This window comes from Meles meles, chromosome X (assembly GCF_922984935.1).
Source record: "Meles meles chromosome X, mMelMel3.1 paternal haplotype, whole genome shotgun sequence".
Taxonomy (NCBI): Eukaryota; Metazoa; Chordata; class Mammalia; order Carnivora; family Mustelidae; genus Meles; species Meles meles.
Window position 1 is genome coordinate 63,131,700 of NC_060087.1, and position 24,574 is coordinate 63,156,273.

The 24,574-nt window shown below is 40.8% G+C and overlaps 1 long non-coding RNA gene across 1 annotated transcript in view; it reads left to right on the forward strand.

Moving 5' to 3' along the window:
- LOC123934802 overlaps window positions 1–21,626 on the forward strand; it is a 57,229-nt gene extending 35,603 nt beyond the window's left edge. Inside the window, exons 8-11 of the long non-coding RNA XR_006816827.1 lie at window positions 12,347–12,481; window positions 14,137–14,294; window positions 19,367–21,047; window positions 21,496–21,626. This is a non-coding gene — a long non-coding RNA (uncharacterized LOC123934802). The remainder of the gene's footprint in view (window positions 1–12,346; window positions 12,482–14,136; window positions 14,295–19,366; window positions 21,048–21,495) is intronic.
- The last annotated feature ends 2,948 nt before the right edge of the window (window positions 21,627–24,574 follow it).

A 24,574-nucleotide genomic window follows, 5' to 3' on the forward strand; every position in this document is an offset into this window, starting at 1 on the left:
GTGTACAAGCTTTCATGTGAACATCTTTTCATTTCCTTTGGTATACATATACTTAGCAGTGAGATAGCTTTGTAGTATGACAACTCTATTATAATGTCATGAGTAATTTTTACAGACTTTATAAAGTGACTGCACCATTTTATGGTATCACGAGCAGTGTATGAGAATTTCATCTTACCCCATTCTCGCTTGTTACTTTTGATCTTTCATAATAGCCATCCTAGTGAATGTGAAGTATCTCACTGTGGCTTTGACTATTTCTGCATTGAGCAACTTTTTATGTGCTCATTGGCCATTTGTATTTCTTTGCAGAAATGTTTATTCAAATCCTTTGTTAGAATTGGGTTGTCTTTTTTGTGGTTTTGTTGTGAGAATTCTTTCTATACCTGGATAATAGACCCCTATTTGGTATTTTGATTTTCAGATATTTTTCCCATTCTCTGTGTTGTCTTTTAGCTTTCCTGTTTGTGGTATGTAAATTTTTAATATTGATGAAATCCATTTTATCTAGTTTTTGGTCACTTTTGATTTGGTATCATAACAAACCATTATATTGAGGTCTGACCCATTTGGCATTTATTTTTATATATGCTGTGAGGTGTAAGTTCAACTTTATCCTTCCATATGTTAGATATATAATTGTCCTACCACCATTTATTGAAAAGACTATCCTATTGAGTTATCTTGACACCTGTATTGAAAATCCCTTGATTCTAAATTCAAGGGTTTATTTTGGGCCTGTAAGTTTTTTCATTTATCTCTTATATCCTTATATCCAGATCACACAGTCTTTATTATTTTAGTTTTATAGTAAATTTTGAAATCTGGAAGTATGAATCTTCCCAACTTGGTTCATGATTGTTGGACGCTGAGTTTCCATATGAATTTTAGGATCATTTTGTCAGTGGCTATAAAATAAGAGCTGGAATTTTGATGAACATCACATTTAACCTGTAGATCACTTTGTGGAGTATTGCCATGTTAGCTGTTGTTCTCTTAGTCCATTAACATGGGATGTCTTTCCATTCATATAGTCTTTAATCTCCTTCAACACTGTAATTGTCAGGATAAAAAGTCTTATATTTCCATATAAAAATTATTCTAAATGTTCTGCATTTTCTGATGATATTAAAAATAGAATTGTTATTTCATTTTGATTGTTCATTGCTAATATATAGAAGTAAAATTATTCTTAATTCACACTGTATGTTCTAAGCTTTCTGAACTCATTAGAGTTGCTTCTTTTTATTCTAATAGTTTTAATATTAGGTGGGGTATGATGTTTTTTTTTTTGTTTTTTGTTTTTTTTGTTGTTTGTTTTTTTTTATTTATTTTTTCAGCGTAACAGTATTCATTCTTTTTGCACAACACCCAGTGCTCCATGCAAAACGTGCCCTCCCCATCACCCACCACCTGTTCCCCCAACCTCCCACCCCTGACCCTTCAAAACCCTCAGGTTGTTTTTCAGAGTCCATAGTCTCTTATGGTTCGCCTCCCCTCCCCAATGTCCATAGCCCGCTCCCCCTCTCCCAATCCCACCTCCCCCCAGCAACCCCCAGTTTGTTTTGTGAGATTAAGAGTCATTTATGGTTTGTCTCCCTCCCAATCCCATCTTGTTTCATTTATTCTTCTCCTATCCCCCTACCCCCCCATGTTGCTTCTCCATGTCCTCATATCAGGGAGATCATATGATAGTTGTCTTTCTCCGATTGACTTTTTTTTATTGGCAGATTCCTTAGGATTTTTATGTATAAGCTTATATCCCCTACAAATACAGATCATTGTACTTCTTTCTTTCTAATCTCATTGGTTTTTATTTCTTTTTTCTGTCTAATTACTCTGGATAAAACCTCCTGAATAGTATTGGCAAGAGCAGGCTTCGTTGTCTTAGTGAAAATACACTTGCTTTTTTTCCATCAGTTAAAATGATAGCTGTACAGTTTTTGTAGATTCCGTTTGTCAAGTGTAGAAAATTCCCTTCTGTTCCTAGTTTGTTGAGGTTTTTGTTTCTTTAAATCATGAGTCGTTTTCATGAAATTTGTCAAATGTTTTCTACATTTGTTGATATGATCATGAGGTTTCCTCTTTATTCTGTAGAAATAGTGTGTTAGATACATTGATTTTCCAGTACTAAACCAACTTTGCTTTACTGAGGTAAATCTGACTTGGTCATGATACATAATCATTTTCATTTCTAGATTTAGTTTGCTCCTGTTATGTTGGACATTTTTGGGAAATCTATATTCAAAAGGTAACTTGCTCTGTTTTCCTCATTTTATCTTTGTCTGGCTTTGTTATCAGGCTAATATGGACCTCATAGAATGAGTTGGGAAGGGTCTCCTCAAATATTTTTTTGGGAACATTAAGCAAGGGCTTGGTATTCTTTAAATGTTTCACCTATGACCATTAAAGTCATCTGTGCAAGGACTCTTTGGGACTTATATAGATTAATTACCATATGTATTTTTCTATTCAGATTTTTCTTCCTGAGTCAGATTTGGTTGTGTCTTTTTATGTTTAATGTAATTAAACATACTGCTTATTTAGGACTGATGTCTGTTCTTTTCCTTTTTGTTTCCATGTGTCTTAAGACTTTTTGTTTCTCTTGTCATTTATTACTGCCTTCTTTTGTGTACCATTTTAATTCCTTTGTTTCTTTTACCATATTTTCTAACATTCCTTTCATGGTTGCTCTGATATTTCAGGGAACATCTTACTTAAAATATTTGTTTTCAGATTAATATCAACTTAATTTCAATTGTGTACAAAATTTGCTCCACTTTATCTTTGTTCCCCTCTTCTTTGTGCTGTTATTATTATGCAAATTACATCTGTATGTAATGTAAATACCTCAAGGCAATCTTCTAGTTACTTGTTTATGCTATTGTCTTCAAGTCAGAAATGAGCAAAAAATGTTACAAATAAAAATAGAATTTTTTTATCTTTTAAATTTATCCAGTTACTTTTACTTGTCCTCTTTATTTTTCATGTGTATATGAGTTACTCTCTAGTGTCCTTTCTTTGCTGCCTGTAGGACGCTTTTGTACCCCTTGAGGGCATGTCTATTAGCACTGAATTCTTTTAATTTTTGTGTATCTGGGATGTCATCATTTCTCCTTCACTTCTCAAGGATAATTTTGCTGGATACAGAATTCTTGGTCAACATTCCTTTTCCTTCAGTAGTTTGAATATAATCATCCCACTATTTTTGTCTTAGTGAAAAGACAAACCACCCCGCCTACTTGTGCTCTCTGTCTCTGTCTCTGTGGTTTATGAAAACTTACTTAAGATCCATTACATATGATGAGTTGTTTTTCTCTTGCTGCATTCAAGATTCTGAAGTCACTTTGACAATTTGATTATTAAGATTCTAGATTTGATTTGAATGTCTTTGAGTTTATCCTTCTTGGCATATACTGATCTTCTTGTGTAATGTATAGATTAATACTTTATCATCAGATTTGGCAAGTTTTGGCCATTATCTATTCACATATTCTTTCTGCGCTCTTCTTTTTTTTTTTTTTAATTTATTTATTTTTATTTGTTTATTTACAGCATAACAGTGTTCATTGTTTTGGCATCACACCCAGTGCTCCACGCAGTACGTGCCCTCCCTATTACCCACCACCTGGTTCCTCAACCTCCCATTCCCCCCCCCACCCCCCCGCCGCCCCTTCATAACCCTCTGGTTGTTTTTCAGAGTCCATAGTCTCTCATGGTTCATCTCCCCTTCCAGTTTCCCTCAACTCCCTCTCCTCTCCATCTCCCCATGTCCTCCATGTTCTTTGTTATGCTCCACAAATAAGTGAGACCATATGATACTTGACTCTCTCTGCTTGACTTATTTCGCTCAGCATAATTTCTTCCAGTCCCGTCCATGTTGCTACAAAAGTTGGGTATTTGTCCTTTCTGATGGAGGCATAATACTCCATTGTGTATATGGACCACATCTTCCTTATCCATTCATCCGTTGAAGGGCATCTTGGTTCTTTCCACAGTTTGGCGACCGTAGCCATTGCTGCAATAAACATTGGGGTACAGATGGCCCTTCTTTTCACTACATCTGTATCTTTGGGGTAAATACCCAGCAGTGCAATTGCAGGGTCATAGGGAAGCTCTATTTTTAATTTCTTGAGGAATCTCCACACTGTTCTCCAAAGTGGCTGCACCAACTTGCATTCCCACCAACAGTGTAAGATGGTTCCTCTTTCTCCACATCCTCTCCAACACACGTTGTTTCCTGTCTTGCTAATTTTGGCCATTCTAACTGGTGTTAGGTGGTATCTCAATGTTGTTTTAATTTGAATCTCCCTGATGGCTAGTGATGATGAACATTTTTTCATGTGTCTGATAGCCATTTGTATGTCTTCGTTGGAGAAGTGTCTGTTCATATCTTCTGCCCATTTTTTGATATGATTATCTGTTTTGTGTGTGTTGAGTTTGAGAAGTTCTTTATAGATCCTGGATATCAACCTTTTGTCTGTACTGTCATTTGCAAATATCTTCTCCCATTCCGTGGGTTGCCTCTTTGTTTTGTTGACTGTTTCCTTTGCTGTGCAGAAGCTTTTGATCTTGAGGAAGTCCCAAAAGTTCATTTTTGCTTTTGTTTCCTTGGCCTTTGGAGATATATCTTGAAAGAAGTTGCTGTGGCTGATATCGAAGAGGTTACTGCCTATGTTCTCCTCTAGGATTCTGATAGATTCCTGTCTCACGTTGAGGTCTTTTATCCATTTCGAGTTTATCTTTGTGTACGGTGTAAGAGAATGGTCGAGTTTCATTCTTCTACATATCGCTGTCCAGTTTTCCCAGCACCATTTATTGAAGAGACTGTCTTTTTTCCATTGAATATTTTTTCCTGTTTTGTCAAAGATTATTTGACCATAGAGTTGAGGGTCCATATCTGGGCTCTCCACTCTGTTCCACTGGTCTATGTGTCTGTTTTTATGCCAGTACCACGCTGTCTTGGTGATCACAGCTTTGTAGTAAAGCTTGAAATCGGGTAACGTGATGCCGCCAGTTTTGTTTTTGTTTTTCAACATTTCCTTAGCAATTCGGGGTCTCTTCTGACTCCATACAAATTTTAGGATTATTTGCTCCAGCTCTTTGAAAAATATCGGTGGAATTTTGATTGAAATGGCATTAAAAGTATAGATTGCTTTAGGCAGTATAGACATTTTAACAATGTTTATTCTTCCAATCCAAGATCATGGAACAGTCTTCCATCTTTTTGTGTCTTCTTCAATTTCTTTCATGAGTGTTCTGTAGTTCCTCGAGTACAGGTCCTTTACTTCTTTGGTTAGGTTTATGCCCAGGTATCTTAGGGTTCTTGGTGCTATAGTAAATGGAATCGATTCTCTAATTTCCCTTTCTGTATTTTCATTGTTAGTGTATAAGAAAGCCACTGATTTCTGTACATTGACTTTGTATCCTGCCACGTTACTGAATTGCTGTATGAGTTCTAGTAGTTTGGGGGTGGAGTCTTTGGGGTTTTCCATATAAAGAATCATGTCATCTGCGAAGAGAGAGAGTTTGACTTCTTCCTTGCCAATTTGGATACCATTTATTTCTCTTTGTTGTCTGATTGCCGTTGCTAGAACTTCTAATACTATGTTGAACAAGAGTGGTGAGAGTGGGCATCCTTGTCGTGTTCCTGATCTCAACGGGAAGGCTGCAAGCTTTTTCCCATTGAGGATGATATTTGCTGTGGGTCTTTCATAGATAGATTTTATGAAGTTCAGGAATGTTCCCTCTATCCCTATACTTTGAAGCGTTTTCATCAGGAACGGATGCTGGATTTTGTCAAATGCTTTTTCTGCGTCAATTGAGAGGACCATGTGGTTCTTCTCTCTTCTCTTATTGATGTGTTCTATCACACTGATTGATTTGCGAATGTTGAACCAACCTTGCAACCCAGGGATGAATCCCACCTGGTCATGGTGGATAATCTTTTGAATGTGCTGCTGGATCATGTTTGCTAGGATCTTGTTGAGAATCTTTGCATCCGTATTCATCAGTGATATTGGTCTGAAATTCTCCTTTTTGGTAGGGTCTTTGCCTGGTTTTGGGATCAGGGTAATGCTGGCTTCATAAAAAGAGTCTGGAAGTTTTCCTTCTGCTTCAATTTTTTGGAACAGCTTCAGGAGAATTGGTGTTATTTCTTCTTTGAAAGTTTGGTAGAATTCCCCAGGGAATCCGTCAGGTCCTGGGCTCTTGTTTTTTGGGAGGTTTTTGATCACTGCTTCAATCTCATTACTAGATATCGGTCTATTCAGGTTGTCAATTTCTTCCTGGTTCAATTTTGGGAGTTTGTAGCTTTCCAGGAATGCATCCATTTCATCTAGGTTGCTTAGCTTATTGGCATATAACTGTTGGTAATAATTTCTGATGATTGTTTCTATTTCCTTGGTGTTCGTTGTGATCTCTCCCTTTTCATTCATAATTTTATTAATTTGGGCTTTCTCTCTTTTCTTTTGGATTAGTGTGGCCAATGGTTTATCGATCTTATTGATTCTTTCAAAAAACCAGCTTCTAGTTTCATTGATACGTTCTACTGTATCTCTCGTTTCTACCTCATTGATCTCTGCTCTAATCTTGATTATTTCCCTTCTTGCATGTGGAGTTGGTTTGATTTGTTGTTGATTCTCCAGTTCTTTAAGGTGTAGAGAGAGCTGGTGTATTCTGGATTTTTCAATGTTTTTGAGGGAGGCTTGGATGGCTATGTATTTCCCCCTTAGAACCGCCTTTGCTGTATCCCATAGGTTTTGGACCGAGGTGTCTTCATTCTCATTGGTTTCCATGAATTGTTTAAGTTCATCTTTGATCTCCTGGTTGATCCAAGCATTCTTAAGCAAGGTGGTCTTTAGCTTCCAGGTGTTTGAGTTCCTTCTGAACTTTTCCTTGTGATTGAGCTCCAGTTTCAAAGCATTGTGATCGGAGAATATGCAGGGAATAATGTCAGTCTTTTGGTATCGGTTGAGTCCTGCTTTGTGACCCAGTATGTGGTCTATTCTGGAGAAGGTTCCATGTGCACTTGAGAAGAATGAGTATTCTGTTGTTTTAGGGTGGAATGTTCTGTATACGTCGATGAGGTCCATCTGGTCCAATGTGTCATTCAATGCTCTTGTTCTTTATTAATTTTCTGCTTCGATGATCTGTCTATTTCTGAGAGAGGCGTATTAAGATCTCCTACTATTATTGTATTCATATCAATATGACTCTTTATCTTGATTAATAGTTTTCTTATGTAATTGGGTACTCCCATATTGGGGGCATAGATATTCACAATTGTTAGATCGTCTTGGCGGATAGTACCTTTAAGAATTATGTAGTGTCCTTCTGTATCTCTGACTACAGTCTTTAGTTTAAAATCTAATTTATCTGATATGAGAATCGTTACCCCATCCTTCTTTTGAGGCCCATTGGCATGAAAGATGCTTCTCCATCCCTTCACTTTCAGTCTGGGTGTATCCTTAGGTTCAAAATGGGTCTCTTGTAGACAACATATGGATGGGTCCTGTCGTTTTATCCAATCTGCAACCCTGTGTCATTTTATGGGCGCGTTTAGGCCATTCACATTGAGAGTGATTATTGATAGATACGTTTCTATTGACATCGTGTTACCTTTGAAGTCTTTCTGTCTATAGATTGTTTCTATATTTCTGTTCAATGATATTCTTAGGATTTTTTCTCTTTTATAGGACCCCCCTTAATATTTCCTGCAGTGTCGGCTTGGTGGTTGCATAGTCTTTTAAGCCTTGCCGGTCTTGGAAACTCTTTATCTCTCCATCCATTTTAAATGTTAGTCTTGCTGGATAGAGTATTCTTGGTTGCATGTTCTTCTCATTTAGTACTCTGAATATATTTTGCCAGCCCTTCCTGGCTTTCCAGGTCTCTGTGGAAAGGTCTGACGTTATTCTAATGGGCTTTCCTCTGTATGTAAGAAGCTTCTTTGTCCTAGCTGCTTTTAAGAGGGTCTCTCTTGAAACATAATTCCCCATTCTAACTATAAGGTGCCGTGAGGACTTTCGAGAATCTAAAATCTTGGGAGGAAATCTTTCTGCCTCTAGTACATGAACGTTGTTTCCATTCGTGAGATTGGAATAATTTTCATAGACAACTTCTTCCACTATATCTTCTAGACTTCTTTCTTTTTCTTCCCCTTCAGGGATTCCAATAATTCTGACGTTGGAACGTTTCATGGCATCGTTTATTTCCCTGATTCTGTTTTCGTGGCTTCTGAGCTGTTTGTTCCAGGCTTCCTCCTGATCCTTTTTCTCTATCTGTTTGTCCTCCAGATCACTAATTCTATCTTCTGTCTTCAGTTACCCTAGCTTTTAGAGAATTTAGATTGGATTGGAACTCATTGAGAGCATTTTGAACATCATCCCTGGTGGCTTTCAGTTCTGCCCTAACATTGTGAACGTCATCCCTGGTGGCTTTCAGTTCTGCCCTAATCAATTCTGTTTGGTCATCCATGGCTTTCTCCAACCTAGCTATTGCCTGGATAATTGTTAGTCTGAATTCCTTTTCTGACCTATTGTCTATGTCGATAGCCATTAGCTCTGTTGCAGAAGGTCCATCCTCTGTATTTTTCTTCTGTTGGGTATTCCTCCTCCTAGTCATTTTGGTAAGAGATGACTAAACAGATGCAGCTGGACTTATCGATTGTGGTGCAGTCAATGTGCACCCTGGAACGCTTCTGTGCAATCAGGATTCCCCACCCAAATGAGAGAAAAAAGAAAAGAAAAAGAAATAGAGAAGAAGAAAGAAAAAAAAGGGGAAATAAAAAGGAAAAAAAAAAGAGAGAGAGAGATAGGAAAAAAAGGGAAGATAAAAGAGAAGGCTCACCCCAAATGGGCCACAAGGTAAGATTTGTGGAGTATACAAACAAAAACAGACAGACAAAAAGAGTGATAAAAGTATATGACAAGAGAAAAAAATATGTATATATAAGCAAAAAAAAAAGGGAAGAACCTCATCAGAAAGAACCCCAAGTATAAGATTTATATATTATCAGGACAAACACAAATTCACAGAAACACTGACAGAAGGAAAAATTGGGAGAATGGTTATAGATTCTCAGTGTGGGTGAGGAAGGTTATTTTGATTCTTCCTGAAGGTATCTTGATGTTTTTGTTAAGGGACTCAACTTTCCTAAGTTACAGGGGGATTAGAAACTGGTTTGCCTATAGGGGTAGCATTGATTGGGGAAAGGGGATTACCTCGAAGTTTAACTCTATATGTATGTAGAAAATAAAAATTAAAAAAAGAATAAACTAGACGAAACTAAGTTAAAATTAAAAAAGAATTAAAAAAATAGAAAAACAAAAGAAAAACACGGGTGTATGTATCAAAAAGTTCAGGTTAGAAGGTTATTAAAGAATTTGATGTACTGGACATCTCAGTCTGATGGTAAATAGGTTAAAAAATTATCTGTATGTATAAAAAAAAAGAACCAGAATATTGGTAAAGAGTTAAAAATAAAAGTTGTATTTATGAAGTAGTGGTGGTGGTTCTCTTGTAGTCTTTTTTTTTTTTTCTTCCTTCCTGGTTGGTTTTCTGGGGGAGGGGCCTGCCACGTGGGTTTTCAGACAATGATGTTCCCTGAGTTAGGTCCTCCCGCTCCCCTCAAGGGGGTGAGCTCTTTTTTTTTCAGGAAACTGTTTTTTTTCAGCCTTTTGTTCTCTGGGGGTTTTTATGTTCTTTCATCTGCTTTCTCTCGCCTTGACAGCTTTTGATGGTTTTTGGAGGTTTAGAGGAGAGCAAACAGCACCCCAACCTCCCTCTCAGAGAGAAGCCTCAGACTGTTTTTGCAAAAGCTGCTGGCAGAGTCGGTTCTGAGTCACTGTCCCTGGGGATGCAGGAGCTCCTCGTTGTACCCAAAACCAGGGCAGCGGTGGCTGTCTAGGCAGCTCCAGACCGCCAGAGAGGTTCCGAGCAGAGATCGCGCACTGAGATTTTCCCGCTGTCCCGGGCTGGGAATGTCTGGTTTTTCCGGCTGCCAGAGCTCCAGGCTAGCGCCTATGAGCACCTATCCCAAGGGAGGGTGTGGGACGCGCGCGTTTCAGGATTGCCGTCTGGCCAGGCTCCCAGCCCCTCACGGGAGCCAGACCCCACTCGTTCTCGGGCGCGCTGGCATTCAGGTGCACTGGCCGCTCAGGGACAGAGACCTGATTTCTCCACCGCACTCTCTCTGGCTCCGCGCCAGGGGAGGCTGTCCTGGGTCCAGGGACTTAGGTCCCTGACCCTAACCGCCCAGGTTCCCACTATTACCCCCCGCGATCCTTTGCTGTTTGTTTTTTGAGTGCTTTCAACCAGACTCCAAGTTAATGCTGGTCCCCAGACGCAGAGCACTCTCGTGTTGGGGTGTTACTTTCCAATGGGTCACCTCTGGTGGCTCCCTCCCCCTTTTGTTTATCTTCCGATATCAGTCTGATGCTCCCAGTCTGCTTTACCTGCCACTGGTGTCTTCTGCTCCAGTAGAGATCCAGACGTGTATAATTCTGATCTCAGGCTGATTTCATGGGTGGTCGGAGTTCTTTGGTAGGTAATCAGCTCACTTTAGGGTACAGGTTGAAATGGTGCCTCCTCCTACTTCCCCGCCATCTTGACTCCCTTTCTGCGCTCTTCTTACTTTTGTTTGACTTCCATTATATTTGTCATGTTTACTGAGTAATTCTTTTTCATTATTTTATAATAAATAAGAACATAAGGTTCTCTGTAGTACTGGCTGAATCTCTTAAGTGGTGTTCTTGTTTCATTGTTAAGTGTGTTTGATCAGGGGCACCTGGGTGGCTCAGTGGGTTAAAGCCTCTGCCTTCAGCTCAGATCATGATCTCAGGGTCCTGGGATCAAGCCCTTCATTGGGCTCTCTACTCAGCAGGGAGCCTGCTTCCTCCCTCTGTCTCTGCCTGCCTCTCTGCTTACTTGTGATCTCGTCAAGTAAATAAATCTTTTTAAAAAAAGTGTGTTTGAGGGGCGCCTGGGTGGCTCAGTGGGTTAAAGCCTCTGCCTTCGGCTCAGGCCATGATCCCAGCGTCCTGGGATCAAGCCCCGCATCAGGCTCTCTGCTCCGCGGGGAGCCTGTTTCCCCCTCTCTCTCTGCCTGCCTCTCTGCCTACTTGTGATCTCTGTCTGTGAAATAAATAAATAAAATCTTTAATAAAAAAAAAGTGTGTTTGATCATAATTTACATTTCTTTTTTAAGATTTTATTTATTTATTTGACAGAGACAGAGAGCACAAGTAGGCGGGGTGGGGTGGAGCAGTCTCCTCGCTGAGCAGAGAGCTCGATGCGGGGCTCGATCCCAGGACCCTGGGATCACGACCTGAGCCAAAGGCAGAGGCTTTAACCCACTGAGCCACCCAGGTGCCGCTACATTTCTTTTTTTGACCCAATAGTTATTTACTGTGGTGCTTCATGTTGAGAGTTTCTGGTTTGAACTGCCATGTATATACATGAGTATGTGTTATATAATTATGTGGGTATTATATACATAAGCATATAATATATAAGCTTATATATTTTATAATATATAAAATATATTGTTTTATCACATTGGGATTAGTGTGGTTGCTATCCTTTTGCATGCCCAGTTCTTAATAACTTTAGAACAGTAAGTCCCTCATTCTTTAAAAAAAATGGCTTTATTTTCATGTACTTATTCTTCCAGGAGACCTTTAGAAACAACTTGTCAAGTCCTCACCATAAATACCATTGGAATTGCAGTTGGAATGGCACTGAATGCATAGATTTAATTTTTGGAGAGCTATCATCTTTATAATCTCCTCATACATGAATGTGTATGTTTCTCCTCTTATTTAGGTCTTTTTTTTTTTTAAGATTCTATCCATTTATTTGACAGAGTGCCAGAGCACACAAGCAGGGGGAGTGGCAGAGAGAGAGGGAGAAGTAGGCTCCCCGCCAAGCAGGGAGCCTGATGTGAGGCTCGGTCCCAGCACCCCAGGATCATGACCTCAGCTGAAGGCAATTGCTTAACCAACTGAGCCACTGTCTTCTATCTATTCTAGATAATATTGTTATCTTCATTAATTTTCCTTAATTTCTGGAAATAGATGTCCTAGGAACTGAGATTCTGTTTGAAAAGTACAGATGTCATCTGTATAGACTAGATTCTTCAGTATAAAAGGTCATACAAAATATATATTTTTTATATGGTGGTAACATTTCTTCCATGTGACCCTAGGAGTCTGCCTTATTTATAGTATTCCATATCCTTGTTTTGTATTAATTACAGAGATGATGTCTAATAATAGGGAAATTATGTAGTAAGCCATTTGTTTTTAGTGTTGTCCACATCCCTTTGATCCTCTTCTTTCCCATTTAGAAGTGCTTCCTCCATCCTGCAAGCTTCTGGGAACTCAGTGCCCATTGTATACAGGATACGTACCCATTGAAGACCTTCGTGCCCTCCAATATAAGGCTAACTGTGTTCTCACTACAGAAGTTTAGAATCAGAGAGGTAAGAGTCCTGTTCCACTTGATGTTTCTGTTTCAGTCTTAAGAGCAAATCTTGAGAGGGAGCTAAAGAACATCCAGGATTCTCAGAGGGATTTGAACATGGATCCTATGAGAAGCATCATAGGAATTAGAGCTGTTTAGATTGTCGGAGACAGCACGTCCAAAGTAAATAAAGAGTTTGATAATCTATTTACAGATCTTTTGTAGAGTCATGGGTAGTTGATTTTTGCTGCTTTTGAAGGCAGTTGTAATTAATGGATAAACAGATTTAAGAACTGTCCAAAGATGTAAATATTCTCGGAAGTGATACCTAATGGTCTCTATGACCACTTGGAATGGAATTTGAAAATCTCCCTGCACTGTAATGAGAGGTTGGATTACATGCACTTAAAGGTCACATTTATTTCTGAGATTCTGACTATCTCAGTAAGGACAAATGAAACTGAGTATTATTGTGTACTTACTTCACATGTTCCCATTTAATCATCACCACAACTTTCCGAGGCATCCCAGAGAGGTAGAATAAATTTGTCACCTAATTAATGGCAGAGCATACTTCTCCAGTATATCTTAATCCACAATATATCTCCTCTAGTATATATTAATTTACGAGAGTAATTCCTTAAATTTATTTAGTACTTCATCATTTAGAAACCTGTCACAAGCATGGTTTTATTTGACGCTCATAAAAATTGGGCGAATTTGGAGGAACAGATTTCATGTTTATTTTATAAGTGGAAAAACATGGGTTTAGAAACTCTGAGTTTCTCGAGGGTAAGAGGTCTCTGGGAGACCATTCAATACAATCTCCATATTTTGCAGTTGAGGAAACTGAATACCAGAATTAAAAATCAGTGTATTTTATAGGTACTCTTTGATTTGCTTTGGAGGGAGGAGAAGGTCAGGCTGAATGATTTCCTGGGGGTACAGAAGGGTTGTGTTGCTTTATCCATCCTTTAGTATACACTTGATAAATGCCGACTCACCACATTAGATTAAATGGCATTTTAACAGGCATTGATCAGAGGCACTAAGGGTTTAAGGAGAAAACCTAAGGCTTTAGGGAGCAGGTTGTGGAAGATACTTTGGATCATGAGATGGAGCAGGTTGTGGAAGATACTTTGGGTCATGAGATCCTTCTTGATAGCCCTGAAAGCATTTAAAGTGTTTTCTGCTCCTGGTTCAAAGGACACCTGGGAAGCAGGGCATGAGAGAATGGGTTATGTTGTTAGTTTGCGATCAGTCTGGTATGGATGGGAATGAAGCCTCAGCCCCTGCCACGATCCTGGGAGCCAGTAGTCACTCATGGGTGTATGACATAGGCTCAGTGTGATGGCTCTCTTGAATATGGCATAGGTTGCAGATTTAGAACCTCAGGGATGGAAGGACCTTAAAAACCTCATATCCAAACCAGCTGATTTCAGTTTGATCCAAATTCGGGTTCTTCTAAAATATACCCAACAAATGGCCTTTAATTTTGACAGTGGATCGGTACAATTAGTGACGGGGAAGTCCTTCAGCTTCTCTCTTCTTGGAAGACTTCTGTGCAGTATTGAGCGGAAATATATTTTTCTTCAGCTTCAACTTAATCAGCATATTTGTGTTGTACCCCAATTCAAAAATACTACTTTATTGTTCTCTCTCCTGCACCTCTAGTTCTCTCTGCTGCCTTTTGAGCTGCGGCACTATGCTGGGAGATGGGACTATGGAGACGAATTTAGGCACAGTCCCTGCCCTCAGGTGTTCTCAGTCTAGTGAGAGGGTTCGACGTGTACACAGATAATTACAACAGTATGGTATGCTCTACAATGGAGGTATGTACAAGATACTATGGGGTTTAGAAGAGAAATCATTTGAGCATAGAGATGTCAGAGGTTGGAGGAACTGATGCTTAAGTGGCTTAAAAGAAGTAACGCTAAACTAGGAAGAAGACAGGGAAGTACCTGTTAAGCAAAGGCATGGACATTGGAGATAGAATGATGAAATGGGGGAACTACAAGTAGTTCCTAAAATTCAGACATGTGAGCTGACAATAGGTCCTTACGTAGTATTCCATGAAATATGGATTCCATTTTGTTTTTTTGGTTTTTTTTTAAATGAGAGGATCAGCAATTTTTTTTTTTATTTGTTTATTTGACAGACAGAGATCACAGATAGGCAGAGAGGCAGCCAGAGAGAGAGGAAGGGAAGCAGGCTCCCTGCTGAGCAGAAAGCCTGATGCGGGGCTCGATCCCAGGACCTTGGGATCATGACCTGAGCCGAAGGCAGAGGCTTTAACCCACTGAGCCACCCAGGCGCCCCTATGGATTCCATTTTGAGTGTTTAAGTAGGAGATGCTTTTGATAGTCACTCTGGCAGTACTCTAGAATATGTTCTGGAAGATACTCAGATCTGGACAGGGAGATTAGTTAGTAGGTAAGATGATAAATTACCTAAGGCCGGAAGGAGTGGGAGTGGTGGAGGAATGGAGCTAACCTCTTAATGAGAGGCTGTACAAACATGGATATAATAGAACATGGGAAAATTAATAGAGGGGGCAATTAAGGCTCTCAGGCTTTGGTAAATGTGCAGTCATCTATCTCCATCCCTGGCCTTGATGAGAAATCCCCTCATGTTTTCTGGAAGGGCATTGCTGCTGTTTTCTTTTGAACCAGGGCTTGACTGTACTGTTTTTTGCAAGTTTCTTTTTGGGATGGCAGCTGTGTATGAAATGTTGAGTCACAGAAGGACATGTGAACAGCTGCAGACCTCTCATAGGATTACTTAGTTCCTGATCCTTCTCATCAGCAGCAGTTCTCCCTCACTGCCACCTGTCACCCAAAGTCAGAGTGGAGGCTCTCATCTCTCAGACCCCCTGAGGGAAGAGACAGCGCTTGTTGTTACTGTCTCAGTTCTGTTTTGCTTAGGGATTTTAGTGTTTATGGCTACCTCCCAGTAAAATACATTCAGTAATCAAAAATCTCTACGTGCAGTATTCATTTCCTCTTTTTTCAAAGCAGTAGGAACGTGTCCTTCGGAAAATTCTCCACCTAGGGCTCAGAGGAGTGACCTTGGTAATTTGGGGAATGGATCTCTGTGACTAGAACAATTAACAGGAAATTATATTTAATTAGACCTTGGGTATTTTCAGTGGACCCTGTGTAAGTAGCCATCTAGAGGGCGGTAAGGGGAAGAAGGAATGGGAAAGGGAGCTCTGAGTAGGACAGCAAAGCAGAATAGTATAAGTTTGGGCCTGGGGACTAAATAGCCTAGGCTCAGATCTGCTCTTATATTCACCAGTACGTGGTGTCAAGCATGGTTTTTCACCTCTCTGGTACTTGACTTTGTCTTATGTAAAATAGGGGTGGTGATCTTTTTTTTGCAATGATTTGGGGAGGGGGTGATCTCAATGATTTGTAAGGATTTAATGGAATTGTTTGTGTAAATTGCTTGGAATGGGTCTGAAGTATGCTAAATACTGTATCAACTATAATTGCTGCTGCTGATGATGTTAACCATGAAAAGGATTAAAAGAAGATAGTTAACAAGAGGTGCTTATTATATTTTACATTGTCAGTGAGACTCTTGGGGTTCGAGAAAGAAAGGATAACAAACTGATGTGAAGGTTTTCAGTGGTATGCTAGTATGAAGTCAATTCGTCAATTCTCTGTCTTCTTTTTTCTTCTCTGCCAAATAGGTTGGGAAGCCAGATGAAGTTTGTCCATGCCCTGATCACTAATCTATTGCCTTTGCTCTTATTTCCAAATAGAAACCTGTTGAAAAGTTGTGTTATACCTGAATAAAGGTTATCCTAAAAATGTAGAAAAAATGCTTTGGAGTTGGTCAAAACTGGACTTGAAACCTGACTCAACTGCTTACTACCTATGTGATCTAAGGCATGTTATTACTTAACCTCATTGAACCTCAGTTGCTTCATCTAATATCATAATTAATTTGCAGGGTTTCTGTGAGAATATTTGTCAAGTGTATGTCATAAGCACTCTATAAATCATAGCTATCATTGTTAGTTCTTGGGATATTCACCATGTGACAGAGACAACAGCAGGCCCTGGTGGCTGGGAGGACTGCATGGATCCAACCTCAACCTGGAGTTGTGCTCTTCTGAAGAAATCCTACTCGGATGGATATAATACAACCTGCTAAGTGTCCTAGCACTTATCAGGTTGTATTATCATTGTCCGTGTCTATGGCTCTCGTCTACCAGACTCTAAATTCCTTACAGGCAAGGACAGTGCCTTATTCATCTTTGTATTCGGTGCCTAATCCCGTGCACATTGTAGGCCTCATTAAATGTTTGTTGAATGAAAAACTGAATCATCAACAGACATTAATTGGGCGCCTGCTCTGTGATCTCCATGGGCTCAGCTTTTTCCCGCCAGTTGCCTACAACGTCCAAGCTGTCTTCAATATGCTTTCTCCTGAAGCTTACTCCTATCTTCTAATCCTTTTGCTGAGGACTTTTCTGTGTAGTGCAAGGAAAGCAAATATATTTACTTCATCTCAAGTACCATCTCCAACCGATTTGAGAGTACCTTCCTTGATTGTGTTTATAAAAAGGAACTGAAGCCAGGTCTCAGTTCAGTGTGAAAGAGCATTATGACTAATCAGCAATGTTTGACAAGGGTGGGGGAGGGGGGCATAACAGCACAAGGGCCATATCTGTGTCTTATTTGATATTATGTTTTCCGTGAAATACTGTTTCTATGCCTGCGTTTTAGTCTTGGCTACTTGCAGATGTTGCATGGCTGCCGCTGCCGCTGTCCCTACTACAGTTGCTGCTCCTTGGGTAGGACCAAAGTGATCATTGATCAGAAACTTCATCCTCACAGTCTGGGGTTTGCTCCTGTGGCTGGTATTCACAGTTTCCCCTTTCAGCTTTACCTCAGCTATCCCCTTACCTACCACACTGACAGGTAGGCCTCCCCTTTTCGTTCACCACCCAAAAGGCTCATATTTCTTTTCTTATTTCGTATGATTAATTGTTCTTGTTCCATGAGAAGCATTCTTTCTGTTAGAGGATGTGACAACTAGAATACAAGTTAAATGATTCCATCAGGGCACTACAGTGAGTTATATAAGCTTCCCCTTTACTGTGGGAGAAAATTGCAGACTTTGAGGCAGGAAGAACTGAGAAGGGATGTGTGTTGTAGATGTGGGAGAGGAAGATGATAGCAGATGGAATAAGATCCTGGGAAACGATGTAGGTTGGGAGGGTGAAACCTGTGGCTCTAAAATAGGGATGGAGGGTTGCTAGCCTTGTTTGAGAGGAGTTTACCTCCTCACTGGAGCGTAGGGATAGGAGTCAGGAAGAGCAGCTGAGAGGGTTGTTGAAGATTAGTAATTGTTGAGGTGAATGATGGAGAGGAAGCTGACCCAGGACAGGATTATGGAGACAAACCAGAGTCTTAAGGACTATTCGGGCCAAAAGGCTGGAGTGGGGCCTTTTGGTATGTTAAAGTGAGATACTATCAAAGTAAAGGATAGATGATACATTCAGTTAAAGTGAGAAGCCAGTTTGAAACGTGATTAGAAACTCAGGAAATTATAAAGTGGTCTTGGGCCACTGTTGCAAGTAAATCTGATTTGCCTGGGACCAACCTTTATTGACTGAGGAGTAGACAGCTAGCAAGAAAAGGGTTACACAGAAATGAATTTGGAAATCCAGACTATGTGTGGAAGGCAGGTCAGAAGTGAGCTCAAAAGTCTGAATACAAAGAAGACTTGGTGTAATCAAGATGGGTGTGAAGTAGTTGGAAAATTGCAATAATAGGACCTGTAATCAGGGAATAGATTTTTAGAGATTTCACAACTGGAGTGGTCAAGATACTTGTGAAACTGGGATGTCAGATGGTCAGCTACATAAATACTTAAGTGAGCCAGGATTATAGCAGAAGCCGGACTGGGAACAAACACTGGGGGCCAGATAGAATAGGCTTTGGTGCCTGAGGAATGGTTAGAGGTTGGCTCATGGCAGCGGTGCAGGTGCAACAGAGGAAAGGATGTGGCAGGATAATAGGAGCTGCAAAAGAGTGGCAGGGATTATTATAAGTTACAAAAAAAATTTAATTGGCACGTTGCATTGCGGTGTTGGCTTGCAGAACGCCCAGCTAAAATGATCCCCGCATTTACTGAGCTCCTGCTCTCTCCCCGGCACCTTGCTCTGTACTCTCCATTTACCCCCTTTGGGTCTATCACATACCAGGTGTGAGAGAATGAGCAGCAGTCCCAAGCAAGGACAGCTAGGGTAGCTGCTGGCCCTCAGAACTGATGGAATGCTGTGGCCACCTCAACAGACTGGGCAGCTTGAAGTGGCATAAGATTTCCTTAGGATCAAAATTTTCCCTTGACATTGACCTAACTTTATTACATGGTACAAGCTCGTGTTGGCTGTTCCATAATGTACTCTGGCTTCTGAGCCTCTGAGTTGGGGAGTATGCTGGTACTGTCCTTTAAAAAACAAAAACAGGCACAACACTTGAAAAAACACACATATTGATTAACTCTAAAATTTGACAGTCTGGTTTTCTGTTTGAGCTTTTAAGATAAAGGATAGATCAAAGAAAGCTCACATCAGTGGGTGAATAACAACCACTTTGGAAAACCACTCTGAGGTCAGAATTGTCCTGTTTAGTGGACTTAACGCTGTGCTGTTGGGAAGGAGGGCTAGAAATCGAGGCCGAAAATGTCCCTTAGGGCCCAGAAGGTCAAGTTTAGGAGAAGAGAGTCTCTCTGTGGACCCTGTGACATTGCATGTAGTCATTTTTCTTCAGTTACGGTCTTCACATGAGTCATGAAATTTCAATGAAGGTTTAGAGCCACCGTGATAGACCAGGCTCTCAGACAGCCCATCCCCTCCTTTGGGGGCTGCTTTATATTTATTCCTCAGGAGGATCTGGTAGAAGACTTCATGGGGGGAGAAGAAAAGGCAAGAAACGGACAAGGACTACAGCCTGTCTTCATCTCAGCTTCACAAAGCATGATTCAGCAGAGGGATCTCCTCTTGAGACTCTCCAGACCACAGGTGGCTCCTTTCAGTTGCATGCTTAGCCCTCTCAGCTATTTTCTCTGTTCAGAAATTGTATTATATGTGCATATACGAACTATCACTTCCAAAAAGAGTACTCTACTTCCCAGGGAAAAAAAAAGTCCCAAAATAAGGTATAAGGCTCGCTCTGTTAGGTTTCCAATAGTCAAAAATTGCTGGATTCCCCAGTGCTGGGGTATAGGCCACCAGAGAAGAGTTTGGGTTTAAACAGCAAAGGACCCCAGCATCATGGAAGGAAGGCAGTCAGCTGACTTGAAAGTAACCTCCATCCCTACACTTCATATTACTTCTCTTTCCTTCTGCTCCTTGACTAAGATACCACTGACGACAGCAAACCAAAGCCATGCTCTCTTCTCCCACTGGCACTTTTCTGGCCTGCGTGAATGCTGTTAGAAGTCACTCTTTCATTAGCATGTCCTTCCCATTTCTTAAGACCCACAGTCATGAATGCTAGAGTTGGGGTTGAATTTGCTCTACTTGCCTCTGTGGTTGGGGAATACTAATGTTAATCAGCCTCATACCCACTTGCTCCTGATTTCATGACAGATGCTAGAGAAGCTGTAGCCAAGGCTGGGAACCCTGTGGACCCCAGCCGTAGGACTTATTTGATGTCTCAGCTGGTTACAAATACTGGTAGGAGGGCTTGCCTTAACCCAGCCCCCCTTTTGAGTTAGTCATCAGAAATCAGGACTTGTCTTAGGGCATATGTTACATAAGGACAGATATCTCAGGGAATAATAGTAAACAAGATCAGGAGTCCAGGTTACCTTTTCTCTCTTTTGCGGATGGGCGGCATAGGGTAAGTGGAAAGTCTTGTGCCTTTCAGATATATTCCCAGTGATTCCTCAGGATACCCTGGGTCACACCATCTGCTATCTTATCCCGGGTCTTGCCTCTCCTTCAGAGTTTTTCTAGTGCTCTTCTTGGCTCTCACTAACCACCTTTTATTCCCTGCCCAACCCTGTTGGGTTTCAACGGGTGTTTTGTTTTGTTCTTTTCCTTTTCCCTTCCTCAGGCCACCTGTAACAGTCGTCACCTGGGAGGAGCCTTGTTGTGAATGAGTGAATGAAGCCTCAGTGAGTGTTTGTGGAGTAGCACCCATGTTTTTCCTCTGAATATAAGGAGAGGGAAGGAGGCCATGACATCCCATAATAGAGTAACAAAAATTTGACATTTTAGTAGATACTGGACCTAGAAGCTTACATGAATGAAGGAAACAAACCTGAGAGATCTCGGATGTGAGTGAGAGAAGATAGGAGTGAACTCCTTATGACCCTTAGTAATGGAGGAAGAGGGGGAAAAGTGTGAGGGAGGTCATAAAATCCTTTATGTCCCCAGAGGAGGCCCTGAAACTAGCTTCACAAACCAGTGACTTTTTAAGGTGGATTAAAGGTGAGTTGTTGCACTGCACTACTTCCGTTGCTGTTTGTGTTGACAGTTGCTGTTCCAAGCAGTTTTCTCAGGTATAGCTGCCTTTGTGGAGACTCCTCTTGACCCCTATTGAGAAACAGCCCAGAACGAGGTTTGCAACTTAGAACTCTATGGATCAGTTACAGTTTTAAAGGGGTCAAGGACAGAGGAGGTAGCACAAGTGGTACCAAATAGCTCAGGTTTTTTCATATATATATAGGATGGATGGGATAGAAGTGGAGAGCACAATCAATGGTTTTTAGGCAACTCCATACACCTGGTGAGGCATAAGGAAACAGTACACTGAAAGGTCAGCCCTTCAGCCTATTTGTCAATCTCCAGAGCATGATAGAATATCTAAAAGTTGTAAGATTCTTTCCTAGAAGAGATTCAGAAGAGGGGAACTTCCCGTTATGTAATATGGGCATTACAGCTTTTAAAGAGTTCCCTACATAGGTCATGGAGATTGTTACTCATATCAGCCTGTGGGTGACCCGGCGAGTATTAACTTTGAGGTTTCATGCCCTTGGAGAGATCCTGCCACTCTCTTGCTTTGACAGGTGTTCATCTGCAGAATGAGTCCAGTACTTGAAGAAGTAAGAGGACAACAGGCATCCAGGGGACAACAGTGTCTTCAAAGTGAAGATGGCAACAGAAAAGATCATGGACTTGGCTGGATTGAGCTGGGCTTATTTGTTGTTTCAGAATTTAAAAAATACTGGGGCGCCTGGGTGGCTCAGTGGGTTAAATCCTCTGCCTTCGGCTCAGGTCATGTTCCCAGGGTCCTGGGATCCAGCCCCGCATAGGGCTCTCTGCTCAGCAGGGAGCCTGCTTCCTCCTCTCTCTCTGCCTGCTTCTCTGCCTACTTGAGATCTCTGTCAAATAAATAAATAGAATCTTAAAAAAAATACTTTTTTTCTTGACAGTAAAAGTAACAGATGATCATTGTTGAAAAATCAAAGGTATAAAATAAAAAAGTCAAGAACACCTATAATCTTATAACCCAGAAAACAAGTCAACATTTGAGTGTTTCCTTTTGCCCTTTTAAAAAAGGGTGGCTCAGTGGTTTAGGCCACTGCCTTCGGCTCAGGTCATGATCTCAGGGTCCTGGGATCGAGTCCCGCATCGGGCTCTCTGCTCGGCAGGGAGCCTGCTTCCCTCTCACTCTCTCTGCTTGCCTCTCTGCCTACTTGTGATCTCTCTCTGTCAAATAAATAAATAAAATCTTTAAAAAAAAAAAAGAATGTAACACAATTTTTCAAATTTTTATTTTAATTCCAGTTAGTAAACCTACAGTGTTCTGTTTATTTCAGATGTACAATTTAAAAACAAAATTGACCTCATATTGCATATGTTGTTTTCCATTTTTCTTCATTTGAAAATAACGTATTTCCATGTCATTACCATTCTTTGAAAACACGGTATTGGTACATGGTATTTCATAGGGATCTAACAAAATTTAGGTAGCTAATTGAATGCTGCTGGACATTCTGCATATTACCAATTTTGCCTATAAAATGTAATAAACGTATATTAATCACTGTGTACGTTTCTAATTATTTCTTCCCAGTAAATTTCTAGAATTGGAATTACTGAGTTTGATGAGAGCATTATTAGGGCATCTGAAAGGTACTGTTGAATTGTCCTCAGTATAATTGTAAAAATTCATTCCCATCATTGGTGTATGTACGTGCACGTTTCTCCACACATTCATCAAAATACGGCCTTTGCTCTCTTTTTATAAATCTTTGCTCATTTAATAGGTAAATGTAAGGATTTATTGATTGATTGATTTATATATTTATTTAAGAGGGAGAGCATGTGGGGCCCCTGGGTGGCTCAGTGGGTTAAAGCCTCTGCCTTCGGCTCAGGTCATGATCCCAGGGTCCTGGGCCCAGCAGGGAGCCTGCTTCCTCCTCTCTCTCTGCCTGCCTACCTGTGATCTCTGTCTGTCAAATAAAATCTTAAAAAAAAAAAAGGGAGAGCATGTGCATGTGTTGGGGGAGGGGCAAGGGGAATAGCAGGCTTCCTGCTGAGCAGGGAGCCAGATGTGGGGTGCGGAACCCTGGCTTCATGACCTGAGCCAAAGGCAAACGCTTAACTGATGAGCCACCCGGACGCCCCTGTTTTATGGGTTTTGACCTAAGGCAAAGCCAAGAGTTAAGTGTTCAACTTACTGTGCCATGGAGGCACCCCTCCCCGTTCTTTAAGTTTTTTAATTCCAGTTAAGATACATTGTTCTGTCAGTTTCAGGTGTGCAATATAGTTCAACACCATACAGCACCCCATGCTCATCACAAGTGCCCTCCTTAATTCGCATCACCTGTTCCACTCATCCCCCAACCCCACTCCCCTTGAGTAATCATCAGATTGTTCTCTATAATTAGTGTTTCTTGCTTTCTCTCTCTCTGTCTCTGTGTCTGTGTCTCTCATTTTTCCCCTTTGCTTGTTTCGTTTAAGTTCCACATGTGAGTGCAATCCTCATATATTCTTGATACAAGTGCTTAGCTAGGTGTGCTATTTGGAAATGGGTTTTCAGAGTCTGTGGCCTGGTTTCCATTAGCAATACTTTGCTCAGAGCAAAATAACAAGAGTCTACCTTATCCAATATATGACAGTGTAAGTTGGGATGGGTATAAATGGAGTTGAAGTATAAGTGTTCTAAGCCACTTAAATTATCCAGGAGGTGTTTAATTGTAACAAATATTTATTGTAAAACTATAAAGATCTAAAAGATCTGTCATGATTCTTACACTGTGTAATCCCCTTCCCTTAAATGTGGGCAGGATCTGTGTCTTCTAACCAACAGGGTATGGCAATGTTGATGGGACGTTACTTCCATGAAAATATTATGCAATATTGCATATACATTTAAAAATAGCCTCAGAATATACAAAACATTAATAGAAGTCCATGAAGAAACTGCAAATCTACCAAGTGAATGAAATAATTCAACACCTTTTCAGACTGAGAAATCACATATAGGGGTGGCTGAGTGGCTCAGGTGTCTTGACTTCAGCAGCTCAGGTCATGATTCGAGGGTTCTGGGATTGGGCTCCCCACTCAGCAGAAAGCCTGCTTCTTCCTCTCCCTCTGCCTGCCATTTTCTCTGCTGTGCTCTCTCTGTCAAATAACTTTAAAAATACATATTTTAAGGGCACCTGGGTGGCTCCGTCATTAAGCGTCTGCCTTTGATTTAGGTCATGATCCCAGGGTCCTGGGATTGAGCCCCACATCAGGCTCCCTGCTCAGCGGGGAGCCTGCTTCTCCCTCTCCCACTCCCCTTGCTTGTGTTCCCTCTCTCGATGTCCCTCTGTCAAATAAAATCTTTAAAACTTTTAAAATATATATATATATATATATATATATATATATATATATATATATGTCGCAGCCAGCGCAGCAAATCCACCAGGAACGTGAGGGTAAGAGGATGGTGAAAGAAAAAGATTTGAGGGGCGCCTGGGTGGCTCAGTGGGTTAAGCCGCTGCCTTCGGCTCAGGTCATGATCCCAGGGTCCTGGGATCGAGCCCCGCATCGGGCTCTCTGCTCAGCAGGGAGCCTGCTTCCTCCTCTCTCTCTGCCTGCCTCTCTGCCTGCTTGTGATTTCTCTCTGTCAAATAAATAAAATATTAAAAA